The sequence below is a fragment of the Hyla sarda genome, chromosome 5 (assembly GCF_029499605.1).
Source record: "Hyla sarda isolate aHylSar1 chromosome 5, aHylSar1.hap1, whole genome shotgun sequence".
NCBI lineage: Eukaryota > Metazoa > Chordata > Amphibia > Anura > Hylidae > Hyla > Hyla sarda.
Genome location: NC_079193.1, coordinates 112,682,969 through 112,707,462, shown reverse-complemented (window position 1 = coordinate 112,707,462; position 24,494 = coordinate 112,682,969). Strand labels below are relative to the sequence as shown.

Here is a 24,494-nt window from a genome sequence, read left to right as displayed (position 1 = left end):
GGGGGGAGATGTGAAATTCAGTGCAAAAAATTGTACCGCTTTTGGCACAAATTTCCAGACAGAATCATACCGCCCGGGAGGTTAATGAAAATTCTTCAAAGTTGGATGGAAAAATGAAAAAAAAAATTTGTAACCCCCAAAATTTGTAACCCCATTTCTTCTGAGTAAGAACATACCCCAAATGTGGATGTAAAGTGCTCTGTGAGCAAACTACAATGCTCAGAAGAGAAGGAGCACCATTGTGCTTTGGAAGAGAAAATGTGTCCAGAATTGAAGGCCACGTCTGTTTACAAAGCCCCCATAGTGCCAGAACAATGGACCCCCACATGTGACCCCATTTTGGAAACTACACCCCTCACGTAATGTAATAAGGGGTACAGTGAGCATTTACGCCCCACAGGTGTCTGACAGATTTTTGGAACAGTGGTCCGTGAAAATGAAAAATGTAATTTTTCATCTGCACAGCCCACTGTTCCAAACATCTATCAAACGCCAGTGGGGTGTAAATACTCACTGCACCCCTTATTAAATTCTGTGAGGGGTGTAGTTTCCAAAACAGGGTCGCATGTGGCGGGGTCCACTGTTCTGGCACCATGGGGGGCTTTGTAAACGCACATGGCCCCTGACTTCCATTTCAAACAATTTTTTTCCCCAAAAGCTCAATGGCGCTCCTTCTCTACTGAGCATTGTAGTGCGCCAGCAGAGCACTTGACGTCCACACATGGGGTATTTCCAAACACAGAAGAGATGGGGTTACAAATTTTAGCGGGCATTTTGTCCTATTATCCCTTGTAAAAATGTTACATTTGAGGGAAAACTAGCATTTTAGTGAAAAAAATAAATAAATCATTTACACATCTGACTTTAACGAAAAGTCATCAAACACCTGTGGGGTGTTAAGGCTCACTGTACCCCTTGTTACGTTCCTTGAGGGGTGTAGTTTCCAAAATAGTATGCCATGTGTTTTTTTTTCCTGTCCTGGCACCATAGGGGCTTCCTAAATGGGACATGCCCCCAAAAAAACATTTCAGCAAAATTTGCTTTGCAAAAGCCAAATGTGACTCCTTCTCCTCTGAGCATTGTAGTGCGCCAGCAGAGCACTTGACGTCCACATATGTGGTGTTTACATACTCAGAAGAAATGGGGTTACAAATTTTGGGGGGCATTTTCTCCTATTACCCCTTGTAAAAATTTAAAATTTGGGGGAAAACTAGCATTTTAGTGAAAAAAAATTTTTTTTTTATACATCCATCTTTAACAAAAAGTCGTGAAACACCTGTGGGGTGTAAAGGCTCACTGGAACCCTTGTTACGTGCCTTGAGGGGTGTAGTTTCCAAAATAGTATGCCATGTGTTTTTTTTTTTTTTTTGCTGTTCTGGCACCATAGGGGCTTCCTAAATGCGACATGCCCCCCAAAAACCATTTCAGAAAAACTCACTCTCCAAAATCCTACTTTCGCTCCTTCCCTTCTGAGCCCTCTACTGCGCCCGCCGAACACTTGACATCCACCTAAGAGGTATTTCCTTACTCGAGAAAAATTAAGTTACACATTTTAGGCAGATTTCTCTCCTTTTACCTCTTGTAAAAATTCAAAAACTGGGTCTATAGGAACATGCCAGTGTAAAAAACAAACCTTTTGAATGTCATTTTGAATACTTTGAGGGGTGCAGTTTTTATAATGGGGTCATTTGTGGGGTATTTCTAATATGAAGGCCCTTCACATCCACTTCAAAACAGAACTGGTCCCTGAAAAATTTCGATTTAGAAAATTTTGTGAAAAATTGGAAAATTGCTGCAATACTTTGAAGCCCTCTGATGTCTTCCAAAAGTAAAAACATCTCAACTTTATGATGCAATTTTAAAGTAGACATATTGTATATGTGAATCAATATATAATTTATTTGGGATATTCATTTTCCTTATAAAAAGAGCTTCAAAGTTAAAAAATAAATAAAAAAAATGCAACATTTTCTATTTTTTTTATCACATTTTGGAATTTTTCACCAAGAAATTATGCAAGTATCGACAAAAATTTACCACTAACATTAGTTAGAATATGTCACAAAAAAACTATCTTGGAATCAGAATGAAAGGTAAAAGCTTCCCAGAGTTATTAATGCTTGAAGTAACAGTGTTCAAATTTTTTTTATATACATACAGTAACCCCCCGACCTACGATGGCCCCGACATATGATAAAATCGACATACGATGGCCTCTCAGAGGCCATCGCATGTCGATGTCAGCATCGACATACGATGCTTTTATATGTCGGGGCCATCGCATTAACTGCTATCCGACAGCGCAAAATGCTTAAGCTGCTGTTGGATAGCAGTGTAATGTGCCCCAGCAGGTTCACTTACCTATTCCCGATGCTCCGGGTCCACTTCGCGATCCTCCGGTGTCTTGCGCATCTTCACCAGGGCCTTGCTTTCCGCGTCGTTATTACGTCACTACGCACGCCGCGCCGACGCAGCAGCGTAATAACGTCACCGGAACGCAAGGCCCGGACCCTGCAGAAGATGCGCAAGACACCGGAGGATCGCGAAGAAGACACCGGAGCAGCGGGACAGCATCGGGAGCCCCTGGAACAGCAGCGGGAGCGGTGAGGACCTGGTCCGGAGCGACGGGGACAGGTGAGTACAGATGCCTATACTTTACATTGCACGGATCCCTCAACATACGATGGATTCGACAAACGATGGGTCGTTTGGAACGAATTACCATCGTATGTTGAGGGACCACTGTATTTGGTATCGCCGCGTGCGTAAATATCTGAACTATTATAAAATGTTAATGATACCGTACGATGAACGGCGTGAACGTAAAAATAAAAAAAAGTCCAAAATAGATGCTTTTTTTTATAACATTTTATTCCCAATTTTTTTTATAAAAAATGGATTAACCCCTTAAGGACCAAGGACGTACCGGTACGTCCTTGGTCCTGCTCTCCTGATATAACGCGGGGTTACACAGTAACCCCGCGTCATATCACGGCGGGCCCGGCGTCATAGTGAAGCCGGGACCCGCCTCTAATAGCGCGCAGCGCCAATCGCGGCGCCGCGCGCTATTAACCCTTTAGCTGCGTGCTCAGAGCTGAGCCGCGCGGCTAAAAGTGAAAGTGAAAGTTGCCGGCTAGCTCAGTCGGGCTGTTCGGGATAGCCGCGGCTAATCGCGGCATCCCGAACAGCTGACAGGACAGCGGGAGGGCCCCTACCTGCCTCCTCGCTGTCCGATCGCCGAATGACTGCTCAGTGCCTGAGATCCAGGCCTGAGCAGTCATGCGGCAGAATCGTTGATCACTGGTTTCTTATGAGAAACCAGTGATCAATGATGAAGATCAGTGTGTGCAGTGTTATAGGTCCCTATGGGACCTATAACACTGTAAAAAAAAAAGTGAAAAAAAAAAGTGAATGAATATCATTTAACTCCTCCCCTATTATAAGTTTGAATCACCCCCCTTTTCCAATTAAAAAAAAAACACAGTGTAAATAAAAATAAAAATAAACATATATGGTATCACCGCGTGCGGAAATGTCCGAATTATAAAAATATATCATTAATTAAACCGCTTGGTCAATGGCGTGCGCGCAAAAAAATTCCAAAGTCCAAAATAGTGCATTTTTGGTCACTTTTTATATCAATAAGTCTTATCAATGCAAAAATGGTACCGTTAAAAACTTCAGATCACGGTGCAAAAAATGAGCCCTCAAACCGCCCCATACACGGAAAAATAAAAAAGTTATAGGGGTCAGAAGATGACAATTTTAAACGTATTAATTTTCCTGCATGTAGTTATGATTTTTTCCAGAAGTACGACAAAATCAAACCTATAGTAGGGTATCATTTTAACCGTATGGACCTACAGAATAAAGATAAGGTGTAATTTTTACCGAAAAATGTACTACGTAGGAAACGGAAGCCCCCAAAAGTTACAAAACAGCGTTTTTTTTTTCAATTTTGTTGCACAATGATTTTTTTTCCGTTTCACCGTCGATTTTTGGGCAAAATGATTGTCATTACAAAGTAGAATTGGTGGCGCAAAAAATCAACAATCATATGGATTTTTAGGTGCAAAATTGAAAGAGTTACGATTTTTTAAAGGCAAGGAGCAAAAAACGAAAATGCAAAAACGGAAAAACCCCCGGTCCTTAAGGGGTTAAATGTTCTATATAAGCAAATATGGTATCAATAAAAGTACAGATCACGGCGCAAAAAATGAGCCCTCATACCGCCGCTTATACGGAAAAATGAAAAAGTTCTAGGTCTTCAAAATAGGGGTATTTTAAACGTACTAATTTGGTTAAAAAGTTTGCGATTTTTTTTAAAGCGCAACAGTAATAGAAAAGTATGTAATCATGGGTATCATTTTAATCGTATTGACCCAAAGAATAAAGAACAAATGTCATTTTTACCGTAAATTGTACGGCATGAAAACAAAACATTCCAAAATTAGCAAAATTGCGGTTTTCTTTTTAATTTCACCACACAAATAGTATTTTTTTGGGTTGCGCCATACATTTAATGGTAAAGTGAGTGAGGGCATTACAATGGACAACTGGTCGCGCAAAAAAACAAGACCTGATACTAGTCTGTGGATGAAAATATAAGAGTTATGATTTTTTGAAGGCGAGAAGGAAAAAACGAAAACGTAAAAATTAAATTGTCCGCGTCCTTAAAGGGGGACTCCGGTGAAAAGCTTTTTTCTTTTAAATCAACTGGTGGCAGAAAGTTAAACATATTTGTAAATTACTTCTATTAAAAAATCTTAATCCTTCCTGTACTTATTAACTGCTGAATATTACAGAGGAAATTATTTTCTTTTTGGAACACTAATGACATCACGAGCACAGTTCTCTCTGCTGACGTTTTTATAATAATAATAGTGCTTTATTTATTGTTGTCCTTAGGGGGATTTGAACCCCAGTCCCCAGCACTGCAAGGCAGCAGTGCTGACCACTGAGCCACCATGCTGCCCTTAGCATGCATCTGCTATGCATCTGCTATGCATCTGCTATGCATGGTTGCTAAAATGGACAGAGATGTCAGCAGAGAGCACCGTGCTCGTGATGTCATTAGTGTTCTAACAAGAAAGGAATTTCCTCAGTAGCATTTAGCAGCTAATAAGTACTGGAAGGATAAAGATTTTTTAATAGAAGTAATTTACAAATATGTTTAACTTTCTGCCACCAGTTGATTTAAAAGGAAAAAGGTTTTCACCGGAGTACCCCTTTAAGCCCCAAATGGGCTGCGTCTTTAAGGGGTTAAAGTGACAGTGGTCAGATGTGCAAAAAATGGCCTGGTCCTACACTGAAAATTGGCTGGGTCCTTAAGGGGTTAAGGCCAAAATGGGCCTGGACCTTAAACGGTTAAGAGAACCTGCTCAAGAGTGTATGAGGAGAATAAAGTGTACCGCAGCAGTCTGCACTTCCCGAAGTAACACACAAGGGGGCGGTGTAGCGTGAGGACTCCGCACATCGCAGGGCTGTTCTTGCCCCGCACACATAGCGCCGGCCTCTCAGCTGAAGGGCAGGTTGCGGCCCACTGTGTGTCGCTGTTCTGGGGGACCCCGGTTTGTGGGCGCACGTCACGTGTCCTGCGTCGTGCACGAGTCTCATGAACGTAGAGGCGAGCTTGGTATTTATGTCGTGCATGAAGAAGGACAGCGTAAGGTGAGCGCACTCCCGGGCTGGAGAGGGAGGGGTTAAAGGGGGAGGAAAACCTCAACACTTCCATGTATTCTGTAGTCACGTAGGGAGACAGGACAGAGCTGCTGCACAAGAGACCGTCTTATCCTCCTCCTCCTCCTCACATGTCATACTGTTTGTATTCCTGTGCAGTCAGTAACACATTCACCCCATGGGGGCCTGCAACTCACACACTGTTCCTCCATAGAGATCCTTCTGAGATCCCACCAAATATCCCTGAATCCCATAGATTATTCAAATGTAACGTTTGTTAGCTGGCCGCAGTGTAGGCCAGTGGTCTCCAAATGGTGGACCAACAGATGTTGCAAAACTACAACTCCCAGCATGCCCGGACAGCCGTTGGCTGTCCGGGCATGCTGGGAGTTGTGGTTTTGCAATAGCTGTTGCTCCACCGTTTTGAAGACCATTGTTGTAGGTGATAAATACTAAATTAGTATTGGGGGGCCCTTATTCCTCTTACCTCAGACATCTGTGGTAGGCTCACATCTACACCACAAACAGACGTACCATAACATGCCCCATTTGGCTCAATGTTGCGTATGTTTTTGTAGTATACATTTTTGTTTGTGGTAAATTTTTTATCCGTATGCATACGTTTTAAACATACCTTTTTTTGTTTATTTAAATGTTACATTATGTAAAAACTGTAAAACAAATGTGCCACACCAAACCACAACATACTACTCAATACATCACTAATATACTTCTAATGGGGAAAAGCGCGTACAGAAAAATAGTGCATGCAGTACAGTATGACAAAAACAGGTCCAAACTGACATAATTTTGGCAACTTTTAAATAATGGAAGTCTTATATGGAGTCAAGCACAGCATACCTTTTAGTTACCTTTTCAACAGTTGACTGGCTCAGGATTGCTGCGGCAACAAAACCGGATATGGTCCAAAAATTAGCTGACAGCTGTCACGCCCCCTCCCATAGGCTTGCATTGAGGGGGCGGAGCCATGATGACACAACGCTCCGTCTCCTTGATCGCCAGTAATCAGACCCGGAGCGAACACGCTCCGGGGACTGATTCTAACGGGGTGCTGCGTGCAAGATCATGGGGGTCCCCAGCGGCGGGACCCCCGCGATCAGGCATCTTATCCCTTTTCCTGAGACACCCCCCCCATGTCCGCGATCGTCACAAATCGACGGTCAATTCAGACCGGTAATTTGCGGCGATTCCGGGCCAATCGGGTCTCTGGTGAGCCGATCGCCCAGAATGTCTCTGATAGCTCCGACCTGCCACCTCGTCCTATCCCCTGCCATTGGTAGATCAATACAACCGACCAATGGCAGTTGGGGGCGGGGGGTTAAAGTTAATTTCCCCCAATCTGCCCACCGATCGAAGTCCGGGCAGAGCGGGGGTGGGAACACATGCGTCGAGGGGGGTGCATGGCCGACTTACCGGCATGGAGGAGCGGCGGCGAGGAGCTGCAGTGAAGATCGCCGGTAAGTGATTTTCACTGTGGCCTTCTAAAAGTCGCAAAACTATAACTCCCAGCATGTCCAGACAGCCAAAGGATGTAGTTGTAGTTTTGCAACATCTGATGTGGCACAGTTTGGAGACCACTATTTGGTGGTCTTCAAACTGTAGCCCTCCAGATGTTGCAAAACTACAATTTCCAGCATGCCCAGACAGTGAGGGATGCTGGGCGTGTAGTTCTGCAATATCTGGCCCTTCATATGTTGCAGAACTACAACTCCCAGCATGTCTGGGCATGCTTGGAGTTGTAGTTTTGCAACATCTGGAGGGCTATATTTTGGAGACCACTACTTAGCGGTCTCCAAACTGTTCTTCCCCAGTTGTTGCATAACTACAACTCCTAGCATGCCCAGACTGTCCAGGCATGCTGAGAGTTGTAGTTCTGCAACATCTGAAGGGCCATAAATTTATAGAACTACACCGCCCAGCATCCCTGACTGTCTGGGCATGCTGGGAATTATAGTTTTAAAAAAGCTGTAGGCACACTGGTTGGGAAACACTGAGCTAGTGTCTGTTTCCTAACTCAGTGATTTCAACCCGTGTGCCTCCAGCTCTTGCAAAACTACAACTCTCAGAATGCACTGACAGACCGTACATGCTGGGAGTTGTAGTTTTGCAACAGCTGGAGGCACACGGGTTGGAATCACTGACAGAGTCTGTTTCCTAACTCAGTGTTTCCCCGCCAGTGTGTCTACAGCTGTTGCAAAACTACAACTCACAGCATGTATGGTCTGTCAGTGCATTCTGGGAGTTGTAGTTTTGCAACAGCTGAAGGTTTGGGGTGCCCCTCCCCCATGTGAATGTACAGGGTACATTGACACGGACAGGTTTACAGTGAGTTTCCTTCTACAAGTTTGAACAGCAGAATTTTATTTTTGCTGCAGCTCAAACTCCCAGCGGAAAACTCACTGTGAACCCTCGCCTGTGTGAATGTACCCTAAAAACACTACACTAACACAAAATAAAAAGTAAAACACTACATATACATCCCCTTACACTGTTCCAAAGATCTGTCAAACGCCAGTGGGGTGTAAATACTCACTGCACCCCTTATTAAATTCTGTGAGGGGTGTAGTTTCCAAAATTGGGGTCACATGGGGGTCCACTGTTCTGGCACCACGGGGCTTTGCAAATGCTCATGGCCCCTGACTTCCATTCCAAACAAATACTCTCTCCAAAAGCCCCATCGCGCTCCTCCTCTTCTGAACATTGTAGTTCGCCCGCAGAGCACTTTACATCCACATATGAGGTATTTCTATACTCAGAAGAAATGGGGTTACACATTTTTGGGGGCTTTTTCTCCTATTACCCCTTGTGAAAATGAAAAATGTGAGGGGTAACACCAGCAATTTTTTTTTAATTTTTTTTTTATGTCCCAATTTAATGAACGTTTGTCAATCACCTGTGGGGTGTTAAGGCTCATTGTACCCCTTGTTTCGTTCCGTGAGGGGTATAGTTTCCAAAATACTATGCCATGTATGTTTGTTTTTTTTTTTTTTTTTTCTGTTCTGGCATCATGGGGGCTTTCTAAATGCGACATGCCCCCCAAAAACCATTTGAGGAAAATTAGCTCTCCAAAATGCTATTGTCGCTCCTTCCTTTCTGAGCCCTCTAGTGCCCCCAAAAAATACTTTACATCTACATATGAGGTATTTCCTTACTTGTGAGAAAATGAATTACAAGTTTTTGGGGGCCCTTTTACCTTTGTAAAAATGAAAAAAAAAAATGGAGCTACAATAATATTTTAGTGTAAAAAATTGAGATTTTGAATTCTCTCCTTCACTTTGCTGCTATTCCTGTGAAACACCTAAAGGGTTAACAAACTTTCTGAATGTCATTATGAATACTTTGAGGGGTGCAGTTTTTATAATGGGGTCCATTATAGGGGATGTCCAACATAAAGATCCTCAAATTCACTTCTAAACTTAACTGGTCCCTGAAAAATTCTGATTTGGAACTTTTCAGGAAAAATAGGAAAATTGCTGCTATACTTTGAAGCCCTCTGATCTCTTCCAAAAGTAAAAACATGTCAACTTTATGATGCCAACATAAAGTAGACATATTGTATATATGAATCAATATGTAATTTACTTGACATGTCCCTTTTAGAGAGTTTCAAAGTTAGAAAAATGCTAAATTTCCAAATTTTTCCAGAAATTTTAGAATTTTTCACCAAGAAATTATGCAAGTATCGACGATAAATTACCACTAACATAAAGTAGAATATGTCACGAAAAAACATTCTCGGAATCAAATTTATAAGTAAAAGCATCCCAGAGTTATTAATGCTTAAAGTGATAGAGGTCAGATTTGCAAAAAATGCTCCCGTCCTTAGGGTTATAATGGGCTGCGTCCCCCAAGGGGTTAACCCCTTAAGGACGCAGGGCGTATCCATATGCCCCCGTTTCCGAGTCCTTAAGGACTCAGGGCATATGGGTACGCCCTGTGTTCTTACGGCTCCTGCCGCTCGCCGGGCAGGGACTGGACCGGGATGCCTGCTGATATCGTTCAGCAGGCATCCCGGCATATCGCCCAGGGGGGGTCCTGAGGTCCCCCCATATCTGTGATCGCGTCGATTCCGTTCCCCGTCGCTCGCCGTGCGGGGATCGGAGCCGAATGCCTGCTGAAATCATTCCCCCATATCGGCGATCGCTGTAGATCGCCGGTAAATACTAACCGGCGGTCTGCTGCGGTTCCGGGTCATCTGGGTAATGTGTGACCCGATGACCCGGATAATGATGATGACTGGGGGTGTAATATACACCACCAATCCTCATCCATACAGTACTGAGGGGCGGCACTGTTGCCACCCCCCATTACAACAGTGACTGGGTGGCTGCAGTGACCGCACCAATCACTGCAGTATGGGAAAGGGGTGGTGGGTGCAGGAGCACGCTGCTCTGTTCTGCCCACCATTTTACAGAGATCTGGTGTGCAGGACGGAGCCCTGTGCTGCTATCTCCACCCCTCGTACACCAAAAAGTGTTCAAAAGTGCCCCCTTGCCCCCTTTCTGTGACCCCTTGGCACAGAAAGCAGTCAGGGAAGCAGTAGATTAGGTAGGGACAGTTAGGGGTTTAAAAGTTTTTTTTTTTGTGTGTACCGTCTGTAGGTGTCCGTGGGTCTGTAGCACCTTTAGCTGCGTTACCCCGGCCCTACAGGGTCGCATCGGTCTGCCCCCAGCTTTTTTTTGGGGGGGGCGCAGACCTTTTTTTTTTTTCTTTCCCTTCAGCGTACTATTTTTTCGGGTATTTTGTGTGGGGGTCTGTGTACTTGCCACCAGCCACTGTTCTGGGCTGAGTGGCAGGACCCCCCCCACTGACTTCTGCGCCCCCTACCGCCACCAAGCGCTAATCAGTGCACACACCAATGATTAGGTAAATGCTTTTTTTTTTGCGCAGGTTTTTTTGCGCTAGAAGTCTTTTTTTTAGAAGTTTTATTTTTAGTTTAGTTTTATTTTACATTTCTGTTCTTAGGGCGGATTAGTTAGTTAGGTTAGGTTGGGGAGGTAGTATCACACCACACCACACGCAGCTCACACACCAATAAAGTTTCCCTCCCACATTTATACATTTCACCCCCCCCCCCCATTAGAGTAGGGAAATGACCCGCAGGGCGCTTTGAGCAGAAGAGGCATATGCCATACTTGCCTCCGACTCTGAAAGCATCTCAGAGGACGAGGAAGACCCCACCTTCCTTATTTCTTCGTCCTCCTCATCATCTTCTGATGATGAGCCACCAAGACGGCGGAGATGCCGCCAAGCGAGGCCGTAAACCTCCTCTACTCCTGCCCCTGTTCTCCATGCTAGTATGAATCCCCCTGGCGCTCATACTAGTCAAGCCCCCCAGCCAAGTTCACTGGTGCCCCATACCAGCAAACTTATCTGGACTCAGCCAGCAGACCACGAGCTCGTGATTCCTGAGTTTGTTGGCGAATTAAGATTGACATTGTCGGGTTCACTGAAATGGACTATTTCAGGTTTTTTTTTCAGTGACGACTTTGTCATTCTGATGGTTGACCAGACGAACCTGTATGCCCAGCAGTTCGTCGCCGCAAACTCGGGCTCATTTTTAGCTAGACCCAATGGATGGTACGCCGTCAATGCGCCCGAAATGAGGACCTTTTGGGGCCTCGTGCTGCATATGGGTCTAGTTAAAAAAAAAACATTGTCCGGCAATACTGGAGCGGGGACGTCCTTTACCAGACCCCGCTTTATGGTTTGGCCATGACACGTCTCTGGTTCGAGGCCATTCGGAAATGTTTGCATTATGCTGATAATGTGGCATGTCCCCCATCCCCCCCCCCCCCCTTCCAAATTTTGGGAGGCCTATATGCCGGGGCGGGAGGTCGCTATTGATGAGTATCTCATCAGCTTTAAGGGGAGACTCCGCTTCCGGCAAGACATCCCTACCAAGCGAGCGCGGTATGGTGTGAAGATGTATAAACTTTGCGAGAGTACCTCAGGGTACACTTGTAAGTTTATAGTGTATGAGGGATGAGATTCCCGTTTTGAACCCCCAGAATGTCCCCCCACTCTTGGTGTTTCCGGGAAAATCGTTTGGGGCCTTTTGCACCCATTGCTAGATAAAGGTTGCCACCTTTACGTGGATAACTTTTATACTAGTATCCCTCCCTTGCCACCAGATCCACGGTTGCTTGTGGAACAGTCCGGAAGAATCGAAGAGGCCTTCCGCCCCATTCCCTACACGCTCCTAACCCCCGGGGTGAGTCCCATGCCTTTTCCCATGAAAACCTGTTGCTGGTCAGGTATAAGGATAAGAAGGATGTCCTTATGCTCACCACAATTCATGGGAACGGCAGCACCCCTGTCCCTGTGCGAGGTACCGTGGGACCGGTCCTCAAGCCTGATTTGATTCTGGACTACAATCGGTATATGGGGGGGAGTTGCTCTTTCTGATCAAGTCCTCAAGCCATATGATGCCATGCGGAAAACACTGGTATGGTACAAAAAAGTTGCGGTCTACATGGTACAGGTTGCCATGTACAACTCTTTTGTACTTTCCCAGTATGCTGGCAAGACAGGGACATTCCTGCAGTTTCAAGAGGTAGTTCTAAAGGCCCTCATCTTTGGTGACTGCCAAGGAGCGGGTCAGAGCACTTCTGGAACTTCAGTGCCCCGGACCGTCCCCGACCAACACTTTCCAGGTGAGGTGCCCCACACTGAAAAGAAGGGACGATCCCAGAAAAAATGCAGTGTGTGTCACAGGAGGGGGATTCGGAAGGACACCACCACTCAGTGTGACACTTGCCCCAATAATCCGGGCCTCTGCATTAAAAACTGCTTCAGGGAGTATCACAATTCCATGAAGCACTACATTTTTAATCCTTTTCCCTGATTTTAATTCCCCTGAATTATACTCCAATGTACCAGTCCAGAGTACATTGTCCTCCAAATTTTAAAACCAACCCCCCCCCCCCCCCCAAAAAAAAAACTATCACAATACCCCTGATAAAAAGGGTCATGGGACACAGAGTCAACAGCATTGGGGGTTTGCAGTTGCCTCAAATGCGCAACGCTCTCTCTCCCCACCTGAGCGGGTTGCGCATTTGAGGTAACAGAATAGGGACAGCCACACACATCACATTCCCAGAATGATGGTTCAGAGCATAGGGTTTGGGGCGGGCATCATTTTTACTTTCGGCTATACTCTGGGTCCTCATTCTGGGAATTGGCATATCAGTATTAAAATAGCAATTTTCATTCCCCCCCATAGTACACTTCATCCATTCCTGGAAAATAAATATAGGGAACACCCGTCTGTTCCAAATCTCCAGTTCACCCCTATACACCTTCCCTAGGGGGTGTACTTTTTGTAATGGGCTCACATGTGGGTGTTCCTTTCATGTATTTTCCTCTGAATGTATGTAACTGTTAGGTCCGTAACAAACATCGGCCTCAAATGCAAAGAGTTCTCCCTCATGAGCTTTGTCATATTTCCAGACGACAATTCGGATTCACATGTTATTTGTTCCCAGTAAGATGAAGCAGAGCATAGGTTGAAAATTGCAATTTTCAAAAGCTACCCTTCATCCATTCCTGGAAAATAAATTTAGGAAACACCCGTGCATTTAACATGTCCTATGTCCTCTTTACCCCTATACCCATTCCCCAGGGTGGGTACTTTTTGTAATGGTGTCACATGTGGGTGTTTCATTTTTGTATTTTCCTCTGAATGTATGTAACCGTCAGCTACTGATATGCCATAGGCCTCAAATGCAAACAGACTTCTACAAGGGTGTGGAATTTTTTTTTTAAACTACTTGTCCAAGGGACTAAAACGGAGCAGAATCTACTTGTCCTTCATAACAATCCACTTGTCCTGGTACAAAATAATTGTAACCCAAATAGTATGTAATTAAGGTCTTTTCTTAATAAAAACTTGATAGGCAGACTAGAATGTCATCCCATTAGGTGGATAGGGTCCCTGATAAGTAAGTCCGCCCCATTAATGGAATACTGCAGTGCAAAATAACTGATCCTGACCGCTGGGAAACCCCTCCCCCCGATCTCTTGTAAGGGGTCCCGGCAGGAATGGGGGCTTGTCCACATGATGCAGCGGCCGACAGCCCCCCCCCCCCCCCCCCCATGTATCCCATAGATACATGGAGGGGATATTTCAGCAGCTGTGTCATGCAGGGATGGAACATTCCCTTCATGCCGTCTGCTGGGGCCTCATACAAGAGATGGGATGGGGGGGGTTGTCCCAGCGGTCAGACCTCCGCGATCTATCACTTATGGGGATTATGGGGAAGTTATTTTGCACTACAGTATTCTTTTAAGTAGGAAGTCCCCATTCAGGTATGTATGTCCCTTTATCAGGTAGGGATCAAGTAGGGCCCCCTGCGCTATTATATTTCCCCCCTCTGATGCCCCCTGCGCCATTATATTCTCCCCTCTGATGCCCCCTGCGCCATTATATTCCCCCCTCTGATGCCCCCTGTTTCATTATATTCCCCCCCCTGATGCCCCCTGTGTCATTATACCCCCCTCCCTTCTGATGCCCCCTGTGTCATTTTATCCCCCCCTGATGCCCCCTGTGTCATTATACCCCACCTCTTGCCCCCTGTGTCATTATATTTCCCCCTCTGATGCCCCCTGTGTCATTATATTCCCCCCCCCCTCTGATGCCCCCTCTGTCATTATACCCGCCTCCCTTCTGATGCCCCTCGTGTCATTATATTTCAGCCCAACTCCCCTCTCCTCTCTCACATTATTTACCAAACCTCCCCTCCTCTCTGATCCCCTGCTACCTGTACTCCGGCCCCATGTGTGCTCCGGCAGGCTCGGGCTCTGCGGTCACTTTTGTTACTGGACCGTTAAGAATATAGTTTTTCCCCTGGTGATCAGGCAGGCCTTCATATTAGGCAAGTTTATCTCACTCACTCACTCTGAATTCACACAGGTCCGCTCACACTGTTACTGTACTTACATCTCCCTGCAGCATTCTATAACGAGACTTCCTTGCAGGGATGCGCGCGATAGGTGACGTCATCATAGGCGCCACATGGGACGTCAGCGTCCCGACGTCCTAAGCTGCGTATGTGATGACGTCACCAATCGCGCACATCCCCGCAAGGAAGTCTCGTTATAGAATGCTGCAGGGAGATGTAAGTACAGTAACAGTGTGAGCGGACCTGTGTGAATTCTTACGGCATTTAACCCCTTAAGGACTGAGCCCTTTTTCACCTTAAGGACTCGGCCATTCTTTGCAAATCTGACCCCTGTCACTTTAAACATTAATAACTCTGGAATGCTTTTAGTTATCATTCTGATTCCAAGATAGTTTTTTCGTGACATATTCTACTTTAACATAGTGGTAAAATTTTGTGGTAACTTGCATCCTTTCTTGGTGAAAAATCCCAAAATTTGATGAAAAATTAGAAAATTTTGCATTTTTCTAACTTTGAAGCTCTCTGCTTGTAAGGAAAATGGATATTCCAAATAATTTTTTTTTATTCACATATACAATATGTCCACTTTATGTTTGCATCATAAAATTGATGAGTTTTTACTTTTGGAAGACACCAGAGGGCTTTAAAGTTCAGCAGCAATTTTCCAATTTTTCACAAAATTTTGAAACTCGCTTTTTTTCAGGGACCAGTTCAGGTTTGAAGTAGATTTGAAGGGTCTTCATATTAGAAATACCCCATAAATGACCCCATTATAAAAACTGCACCCCCCAAAGTATTCAAAATGACATTCAGTCAGCATTTTAACCCTTTAGGTGTTTCACAGGAATAGCAGCAAAGTGAAGGAGAAAATTCACTATCTTCATCTTTTACACTCGCATGTTCTTGTAGACCCAATTTTTTAATTTTTACAAGGGGTAAAAGGAGAAAATGTATACTTATAATTGTAGCCCAATTGCTCTCGAGTAAGCACATACCTCATATGTCTATGTAAAGTGTTCGGCGGGCACAGTAGAGGGCTCAGAAGGGAAGGAGCGACAAGGGGATTTTGGAGCGTACATTTTTCTGAAATGGTTTTTGGGGGGCATGTTGCATTTAGGAAGCCCCTATGGTGCCAGAACAGGAAAAAAAAACACATGGCATACCATTTTGGAAACTACCCCTTGAGGAATGTAACAAGGAATAAAGTGAGCCTTAATACCCCACAGGTGTTTCACGACTTTTGCATATGTAAAAAATTTTTTTTTTAAATGTCAATAAAATTTGTGTTTCCCCCCAAATTTCACATTTTTGCAAGGGTTAATAGCAGAAAATACCCCCCAAAATTTGTAACCCCATCACTTCTGAGTATGGAGGTACCCCATGAGTTGACCTGAAGTGCACTACGGGCGAACTACAATGCTCAGAAGAGAAGGAGTCATATTTGGCTTTTTGAGAGCAAATTTTGCTCGGGGGCATGTCGCATTTAGGAAGCCCCTATGGTGCCAGGACAGCAAAAAATACCCACATGCCATGCCATTTTGGAAACTAGACCCCTTGAGGAACGTAACAAGGGGGGTACAGTGAGCATTTACCCCCCACTGGTGTCTGTCAGATCTTTGGAACAGTGGGCTGTACAAAATTTTTAATTTGCGCAGCCCACTGTTCCAAAGATCTGTCAGACACCAGTGGGGTGTAAATTCTCACTGCACCCCTTATTACATTCCGTGAGGGGTGTAGTTTCCGAAATGGGGTCACATGTGGGGTTTTGTTTTCTTTGCGTTTGTCAAAACCGCTGTAACAATCAGCCACCCCTGTGCAAATCACCTCAAATGTACATGGTGCACTCTCCCTTCTGGGCCTTGTTGTGCACCCCCAGAGCACTTTGCGCCCACATATGGGGTATCTCCGTAGTCGGGAGAAATTGCATTACAAATTTTGGGGGGCTTTTTTCCCTTTTACCTCTTGTCAAAATGAAAAGTATAGGGCAACACCAGCATGTTAGTGTAAAAATTTATTTTTTTACACTAACATGCTGGTGTAGACCCCAACTTCACCTTTTCATAAGGGGTGAAAGGAGAAAAAGCCCTCCAAAATTTGTTAGGCAATTTCTCCCGAGTACGGCGATACCCCATATGTGGCCCTAAACTGTTGCCTTGAAATACGACAGGGCTCCAAAGTGAGAGCGCCATGCGCATTTGAGGCCTGAATTAGGGATTTGCATAGGGGTGGACATAGGGGTATTCTACGCCAGTGATTCCCAAACAGGGTGCCTCCAGCTGTTGCAAAACTCCCAGCATGCTTGGACAGTCGACGGCTGTCCGGCAATACTGGGAGTTGTTGTTTTGCAACAGCTGGAGGCTCCATTTTGAAAACAGTGGCGTACCAGACGTTTTTCATTTTTATTGGGGAGGGGAGGGGGGCTGGGTAGGGGTATGTGTATATGTAGTGTTTTTTACTTTTTATTTTTTGTTAGTGTAGTGTTTTTAGGGTACAGTCACACGGGCGGGGGGTTACAGCGAGTTTCCCACTGCGAGTTTGAGCTGCCGCGCAAAATTTGCTGCATCGCAAACTTGCAGCCTGATACTCACTGTAAGCCCCTGCCCATGTGAATGTACCCTGTACATTCACAGGGGGGGGGGACCTCCAGCTGTTGCAAAACTACAACTCCCAGCATGCACAGTCTATCAGTGCATGCTGGTAGTTATAGTTTTGCAATAGCTGGAGGCACACGGGTTGGGAAACACTGAGTTAGGAAACAGACAATGTTTCCCAACCAATGTGCCTCCTGTTGTTGCAAAACCACAACTCCCAAACATTCTCAGGCATGCTGGGAGTAGTAGTTCGGCAACATCTTTAGAGCCAGATGTTGCCGAACTACAACTCCCAGCATGCTTGGAGTTGTAGTTTGCAACATCTGGAGGACTACAGTTTGCAGACCACTAATACAGTGGTTCCCAATCTGTGCCCTTCCAGATGTTGCAAAACTACAACTCCCAGTATGCCAAAACTGTCCAGGCATGCTGGGAGTTGTAGTTCTGCAACATCTGAAGGGCCAGATGTTACAGAACTACAACTCCCAGCATGCCTGGACAGTAAGGGCATGCTGAGGATGTGTAGTTTTGCAACATCTGGAAGGGCACAGTGGTCCCAAAACTGCGGACCTCCAGATGTTGCAAAACTGCAACTCCCAGCATGTCCAGATGCTAAGGGCTGTCTGTGCATGCTGGGAGTTGTAGTATACAGGGTCCCAATACAGCAATGCATGTCGCTTTACGGCGACTTGCATTGCTGTAAAGGGCCCGACCGCGGCTGAAGATCCACTCACCTGTCGCCGCCGTCTTCATCGCCGGGATCCGGGTCTTCAGGGGCGAGGTAAGTACCGGGGCCGGGCCCCAGCACTCCCCCGTCCTCCGGTCTTCCTCCTGTCCTCTCCGGACATCAAGGGGCCGGGCAGGGGGGGAGGAAGTAACCCCCCCCCCTGCGATTGGTCGGTTAACTAACCGAAGAATCGCAGGGGATCGGAGGAGGTGGCAGGCTTGCCACCTCGCTCCTATACTTCAGCATGGTCCTGGCTGTCTGTGACAGCCGGGATCATGCAAAATTACCGGGCGGTCGGGTCCCGGAGACCCGATCAGCCCGGTATCGCCGCAGATCGCAAGGGCGATTTCCCTTGTGATTTGCAGCGATCGCCGACATGGGGGGCCTACATGGCCCCCCTCGGCGTTCGCCCTGGATCCCTGCTGAGGGATTTCAGCAGGGATCCGCTTCCGATCTCCGCCGGGTGAGCGGCGGAGACCAGGCAAAGAGCATGATTTATGCATACGTTATGGGTCCTTAAGACCCAGGGTGTGATGACGTATGCATACGGCATGGGTCCCTAAGAGGTTAAGGGGTTAAAAGGGGTACTCCGTGGAAAACTTTTTTATTTTTTTTAATCAACTGGTGCCAGAAAGTTAAACAGATTTGTCAATTACTTCTATAAAAAAAATCCTAATCCTTCCAGTACTTATTAGCTGCTGAATACTACAGAGGAAATTTTCTTTTTGGAACACAGTGCTCTCTGCTGACATCTCTGTTCATTTTAGGAACTGACAGAGCAGCATATGTTTGCTATGGGGATTTTCTTCTACTTTGGACAGTTCTTAAAATGGACAGAGATGTCAGCAGAGAGCACTGTGCTCGTGATATCAGCAGAGAGCACTGTTCCAAAAAGAAAATAATTTCCTCTGTAGTATTTAGCAGCTAAAAAGTACTGGAATGATTAAAACTTTTTAATAGAAGTAATTTACAAATCTACAAAAAAAAGAAGATTGCAGCAGCACACTTGGTCAAAAAATGGAGGCTCTTAGCGCACTTTTTGATCAAAACATGTCCCCCCATCCACCACGCTGAGTTGGCCTCATTTTGGATGGCACACTTTCTGAGCCTAACACTCATAACACTCAAGTCTTGCTGGGCATATAGCCTCTGACTGGGTGACATGCTGGATCCATTATCAATTTAAATTAAAAAACCTCCTGTGAAAAAGGGGAGGGGTGCACAGCTACAGAGGGTGCCATTCCCCCAAAGTTGCAAAAAAAAAGAGAAAGAAAAATCGCCATCACAACTACCTAAATCACGCTGCTGTGGCACGTTGCTGTGGCACGCTGCTGTGGCACGCTGCTGTGGTAAATACAGAGTATACAAAAAAAGAAGATTGCAGCAGCACATTTGGTCAAAAAATGGATGCTCTTAGCGCACTTTTTGATCAAAACGTGTCCCCCCATCCACCACGCGGAGGTGGCCTCATTTTGGATGGGACCCTAACAAACATTCTGAGCCTAACACTCCTAAAACTCATAATTTACAAATCTGTTTACCGTATATACTCGAGTATAGGCCGAGTTTTTCAGCACGATTTTTCGTGCTGAAAACGCCCCCCTCGGCTTATACTCGAGTGAACTCCCCCACCCGCAGTGGTCTTCAACCTGCGGACCTCCAGAGGTTTCAAAACTACAACTCCCAGCAAGCCCGGGCAGCCATCGGCTGTCCGGGCTTGCTGGGAGTTGTAGTTTTGAAACCTCCGGAGGTCCGCAGGTTGAAGACCACTGCGGCCTTCAACATCATCCAGCCCCCTCTCACCCCCTTTAGTTCTGAGTACTCACCTCCGCTCGGCGCTGGTCCGGTCCTGCAGGACTGTCCGGTGAGGAGGTGGTCCGGTGGGATAGTGTTCCGGGCTGCTATCTTCACCGGGGAGGCCTCTTCTAAGCGCTTCGGGCCCGGCCTCAGAATAGTCACGTTGCCGTGACAACGACGCAGAGGTGCGTTCATTGCCAACGTAATTCTGCGTCATTGTCAAGGCAACGCCTCTATTCCGGGCCGGAAGCGCGGAGAAGAGGCGCCCCCGGTGAAGATAGCAGCCCGGACCACCTCCTCACCGGACCACCTCCTCACCGGACAGCCCTGCAGGACCGGACCAGCGCCGAGCGGAGGTGAGTACTCAGAACTAAAGGGGGTGAGAGGGGGCTGGATGATGTTGAAGGCCGCAGTGGTCTTCAACCTGCGGACCTCCGGAGGTTTCAAAACTACAACTCCCAGCAAGCCCGGACAGCCGAGTTGTAGTTTTGAAACCTCTGGAGGTCCGCAGGTTGAAGACCACTGAGGGCGAATGATGAGAAGAGGATGATGAAGGGGGGGTGTGGGGATGATGAAGGGGTGTGGGGATGATGAAGGGGGGGTGTGGGATGATAAGGGGATGATGAAGGGGGGATGTGTGGGATGATGACAAGGGGATGATGAAGGGGGGATGTGTGGGATGATAAGGGGATGATGAAGGGGGGATGTGCGGGATGATAAGGGGATGATGAAGGGGGGATGTGTGGGATGATGACAAGGGGATGATGAAGGGGGGATGTGTGGGATGATAAGGGGATGATGAAGGGGGGATGTGTGGGATGATAAGAGGATGATGAAGGGGGGATGTGTGGGATGATGACAAGGGGATGATGATGAGGATGTTAATGACGGGTCTGGATGATGACAGGGGGGGATGAGGTATTTCCCACCCTAGGCTTATACTCGAGTCAATAACTTTTCCTGGGATTTTGGGTTGAAATTAGGGGTCTCGGCTTATACTCGGGTCGGCTTATACTCGAGTATATACGGTAACTTTCTGGCACCAGTTGATTAAAAAAAAATAGATAAATAAAAAAGTTTTTCACCAGAGTACCCCTTTAAGGACGTAGGTAATTTTCACCTTGAGGACGCAGCTAATTTTCACCTCGAGGACACAGCCCTTTTTGCACATCTGACTACTGTCACTTTAAGCATTATTAACTCTGGGATACTTTTACTTTTCATTCAGATTCCGAGATAGTTTTTTCGTGACATATTCTACTTTATGTCAGTGGTAAATTTTCGTCGATACTTGCATCATTTATTGGTGAAAAATTCCAAAATGTGATGAAAAATTAGAAAATTTGGCATTTTTTTAAAACTCTCTGCTTATAAGGAAAATGGATATCCCAAATAAATTATATATTGATTCACATATACAATATGTCTACATTATATTTGCATCATAAAGTTGACATGTTTTTACTTTTGGAAGACATCAGAGGGCTTCAAAGCTCAGCAGCAATTTTCCAATTTTTCCCAAAATTTTCAAAATCACAATTTTTCAGGGACCAGTTCAGTTTTGAAGTGGATTTGAGGGGCCTTCATATTATAAATAGCCATGTGGAAAGTGGACAGAGGGGAGAGGAACTGAGAAAAAGAGCAGAGGGAATGTATCCTCTCTGTTTGCTCCCTGCTTGTGTATGAGCTGAGTGCTCTCCCTCCCTCCCTCCTGCCTGTCTGACAGGCTGGGAGCTGCACTGAGCTGATTTTAGACACACTCACTGAGTCCGAAATGCTTGCTGACAGGATTGCTAGGGAGACCCCTAGTGGAGAAGTTTTTAAAGTAAAAAAAAAAACATGAAAGGAGGACATTTTTTTTAAAATAAAAGCAATTAAAAAGTTGTTCAGTAGGGCTTTATCTTTAATATATAAAAAGTTTGTTTCATGAGAGGTACACTTTAAGGAAGCTCTATGGTGCCAGAACAGCAAATGAAAAACTCACATGGAATACTATTTTGGAAACTAAACCCCTCAAGGAACGTAACAAGGGGTCCAGTGAGCCTTAACACCCCACAGGTGTTTGACAACTTTTCGGTAAAGTTGGATGTGTAAATTCCTTTTTTTAATTTTTTTTTTTTCACTAAAATGCATTTTTTCCCCCAAATTTTAAATTTTTACAAGGGGTAATAGGAGAAAATGTCCCCCAAAATGTGTAACCCCATCTCTTCTGAGTATGGAAATACCCCATGTGTGGTTGTCAAGTGCATTACCGACGCACTACACTGCTCAGAAGAGAAGGAGTCACATTTGGCTTTTGGAAAGCAAATTTTACCGAAATGGTTTTTGGGGGGCATGTCACATTTAGGAAGCCCCTATGGTGCCAGAACAGCAAAAAAAAAAAAAAACACACATGGCATACTATTTTGGAAACTACACTACTCAAGGAACGTAACATGGGTTACAGTGATCCTTAACACCCCACAGGTGTTTGACGACTTTTCTTTTTTTTTTTAAACTGTAATTTTTATTAAGGTGTTTCATAAATACAAGCCAAACATGTGATGTGATATAAGGGCATAAGCCCAGAAATAGGTAACAGAAATATAAAGCAATAACAGGCAGACAAAAAGTCGAAATGAACCATAAGGCACAAAAAAAACCTCCCCAAGCGATAGCAAGGAAGGAGATAGAGTATGCAAATATCCGACTGCCATTAGGCACAGCTAAAAGAGCATATTAAACCACAGACAAAGGATGGGTGAAACAGGAGAAACAAACAAAGGACATACCAGACAGAGACAATCCAACCACAGAAGGGAAGTAGGGAAGAAATTAAGGAGGAGGGGAAGAGGAGGATAGAGGAGAAAGAGAGAAAGCAAGTAATCATGGTGGTTGTCTATCAGAAAAGCGGTCCCAGGGTTCCCAAACCATAAGACATGAGGGGATAGTGTTATTCAAGGAAGCCGTAAGAAACTCCGAAGACCTGATCTCACGTATCCGAGTGAGTAGATCAAATTCAGAGGAAGGAAAAGTTTTCCTCCAGCATCTAGCGATAAGGGTTTTAGCAGCCAATACTATATGCATAAACAGCTTAAAAGGTTTCTTAGCCAAAGCGGGTTATGAGAGGTGAAGAAGATAGACAAGCGGATCTAGAGGAACCAGCACACCCAAGGCCTCATGCACCAATTGCTGAACCACAGTCCAATATGCCCCTATAAGAGAGCACGGCCAAAATATATGCAACACCGTGCCCAATCCCACTCCACAACGCCAGCACTGAGGGGGGATATCAGGGTTCAGTCTATTTAATAACTCCGGAGTGTGATACCAACCCATAATTAGCTTATATTGGGTTTCCTTGTAAGCAGTACAAATAGAGGCTCTAGATGCCCTCTCCCAAATGATTTTCCATTGAGGAAGAGAAATAGAGACATTTATGGACATTTATCAACGGGTTTAGTCAGGTTTTCTTTACTATAATTGTTGCAAAATTGTCGCAACTGCGACTACACGCTTTTTCTTGCGACATTTTGACTGGAAAGCGAGAAAAGCAAGTTTTCCTAAAATTTACTATGTAGTAATAATTTTAAAATGGACTACGGGTAGTCAGGTATTTATTAACTGCGACAGTCGCAACTGCGCAAAAAAAAGTCGCAACAGCGTTAAAAATTGACTAAATTTACTCCAGCTCAAACATGGAGCAGAAAAAGCTACTACCAAAGTAAAAAAGGAAAAATTGCTTACGTGAAAGAAAATTATCAACAGGCTGAAACCAGTTGATAAATACGTCGCACATAAGCAAAACAAAAGTAAGGAAAAAACTACTAAAAAAAGGAATACATAATCAAACATTGATAAATGTCCCTCATTAAGAGCAGTCTCCCAGCACCCCATATAGCTATGCAACACCGGAACACCCTCAGGAGGGTGGAGGAGAAGAGAATAGATAGCAGAGAGAAGTCCCCTTGTCTGAGGTCCCCCACGGCAGAGCCGTTCAAATCCAGTCGGCAAGGGGATCGTCATAGAGCCCACTATAGTCGATATAAAGTGCCTCAGTTGTAGATGATGGAAGTGTTCAGACAAGGGGAGATCCCAATGGGACCTCAGCTGTTCAAAGGACAAAAGAGAGTGTGTAAGAGGATCAGCCCAACAAAAAAAGTCCCCGAGACCCCCACTCCCGCACCATCACTGATGACAGACCAGAAGGAAAGTCAGGGTGGTAGAGGAAAGACCTAAGAAGAGAGGGAAAAGACGGCAGACTGAATTTCACAGATCAATAACCCCAGACATACTTAGAGAAAGCCATAGGGCCCAGCAAAGGAGATAGAGAAGTAATGGAGGCCGGAGGAGACCACAAAAGCGTATTAGGGTGCTGCAAGGTGGAGCAGATGGGCAGCCCAATAATATTGGACTATGTCCGGGACTGCCAAACCCCCCAGCTCCCTACTAGCCATCATAACGGATATGGGAAGCCGATGCCTCCTCCCATTCCAGATGAAGCGAAAGATGGCCAACTGAAAAGAGCGGAGGGCAGATAGCAGCACACGCACTGGCAACGTTTCGAAAAAAATATAATAATTTCGGAAGGACAGTCATTTTCACCGCCGCGATACGAGCAAAAAAGGAAATATATTGCGAGCGCCATTTATCTAACAGGGCATGAAGATCTCTAAACAGCGGGAGATAGTTAGTAGAGTAAAGAGAGGAGTATTGAGAGGTAAATTGAACTCCCAGGTACTTAATAGCAGATGGAGACCAACTAAAGGAGAAGTTAGAACGGAGCTGAGTAGAGAG

General features: G+C 45.3%; 1 protein-coding gene across 2 annotated transcripts in view; it reads left to right on the top strand.

The window, feature by feature from the left end:
* Window positions 1-5,479: 5,479 nt before the first annotated feature.
* Window positions 5,480-24,494, top strand: part of TCAIM (T cell activation inhibitor, mitochondrial) — a 161,819-nt gene continuing 142,804 nt past the window's right edge. Inside the window, exon 1 of one of the 2 annotated variants that reach the window (XM_056520119.1) lies at window positions 5,480-5,670. The gene's annotated coding sequence lies outside the window, so the exon portion shown is untranslated. The remainder of the gene's footprint in view (window positions 5,671-24,494) is intronic. The other variant, XM_056520120.1, reaches the window with a different exon arrangement.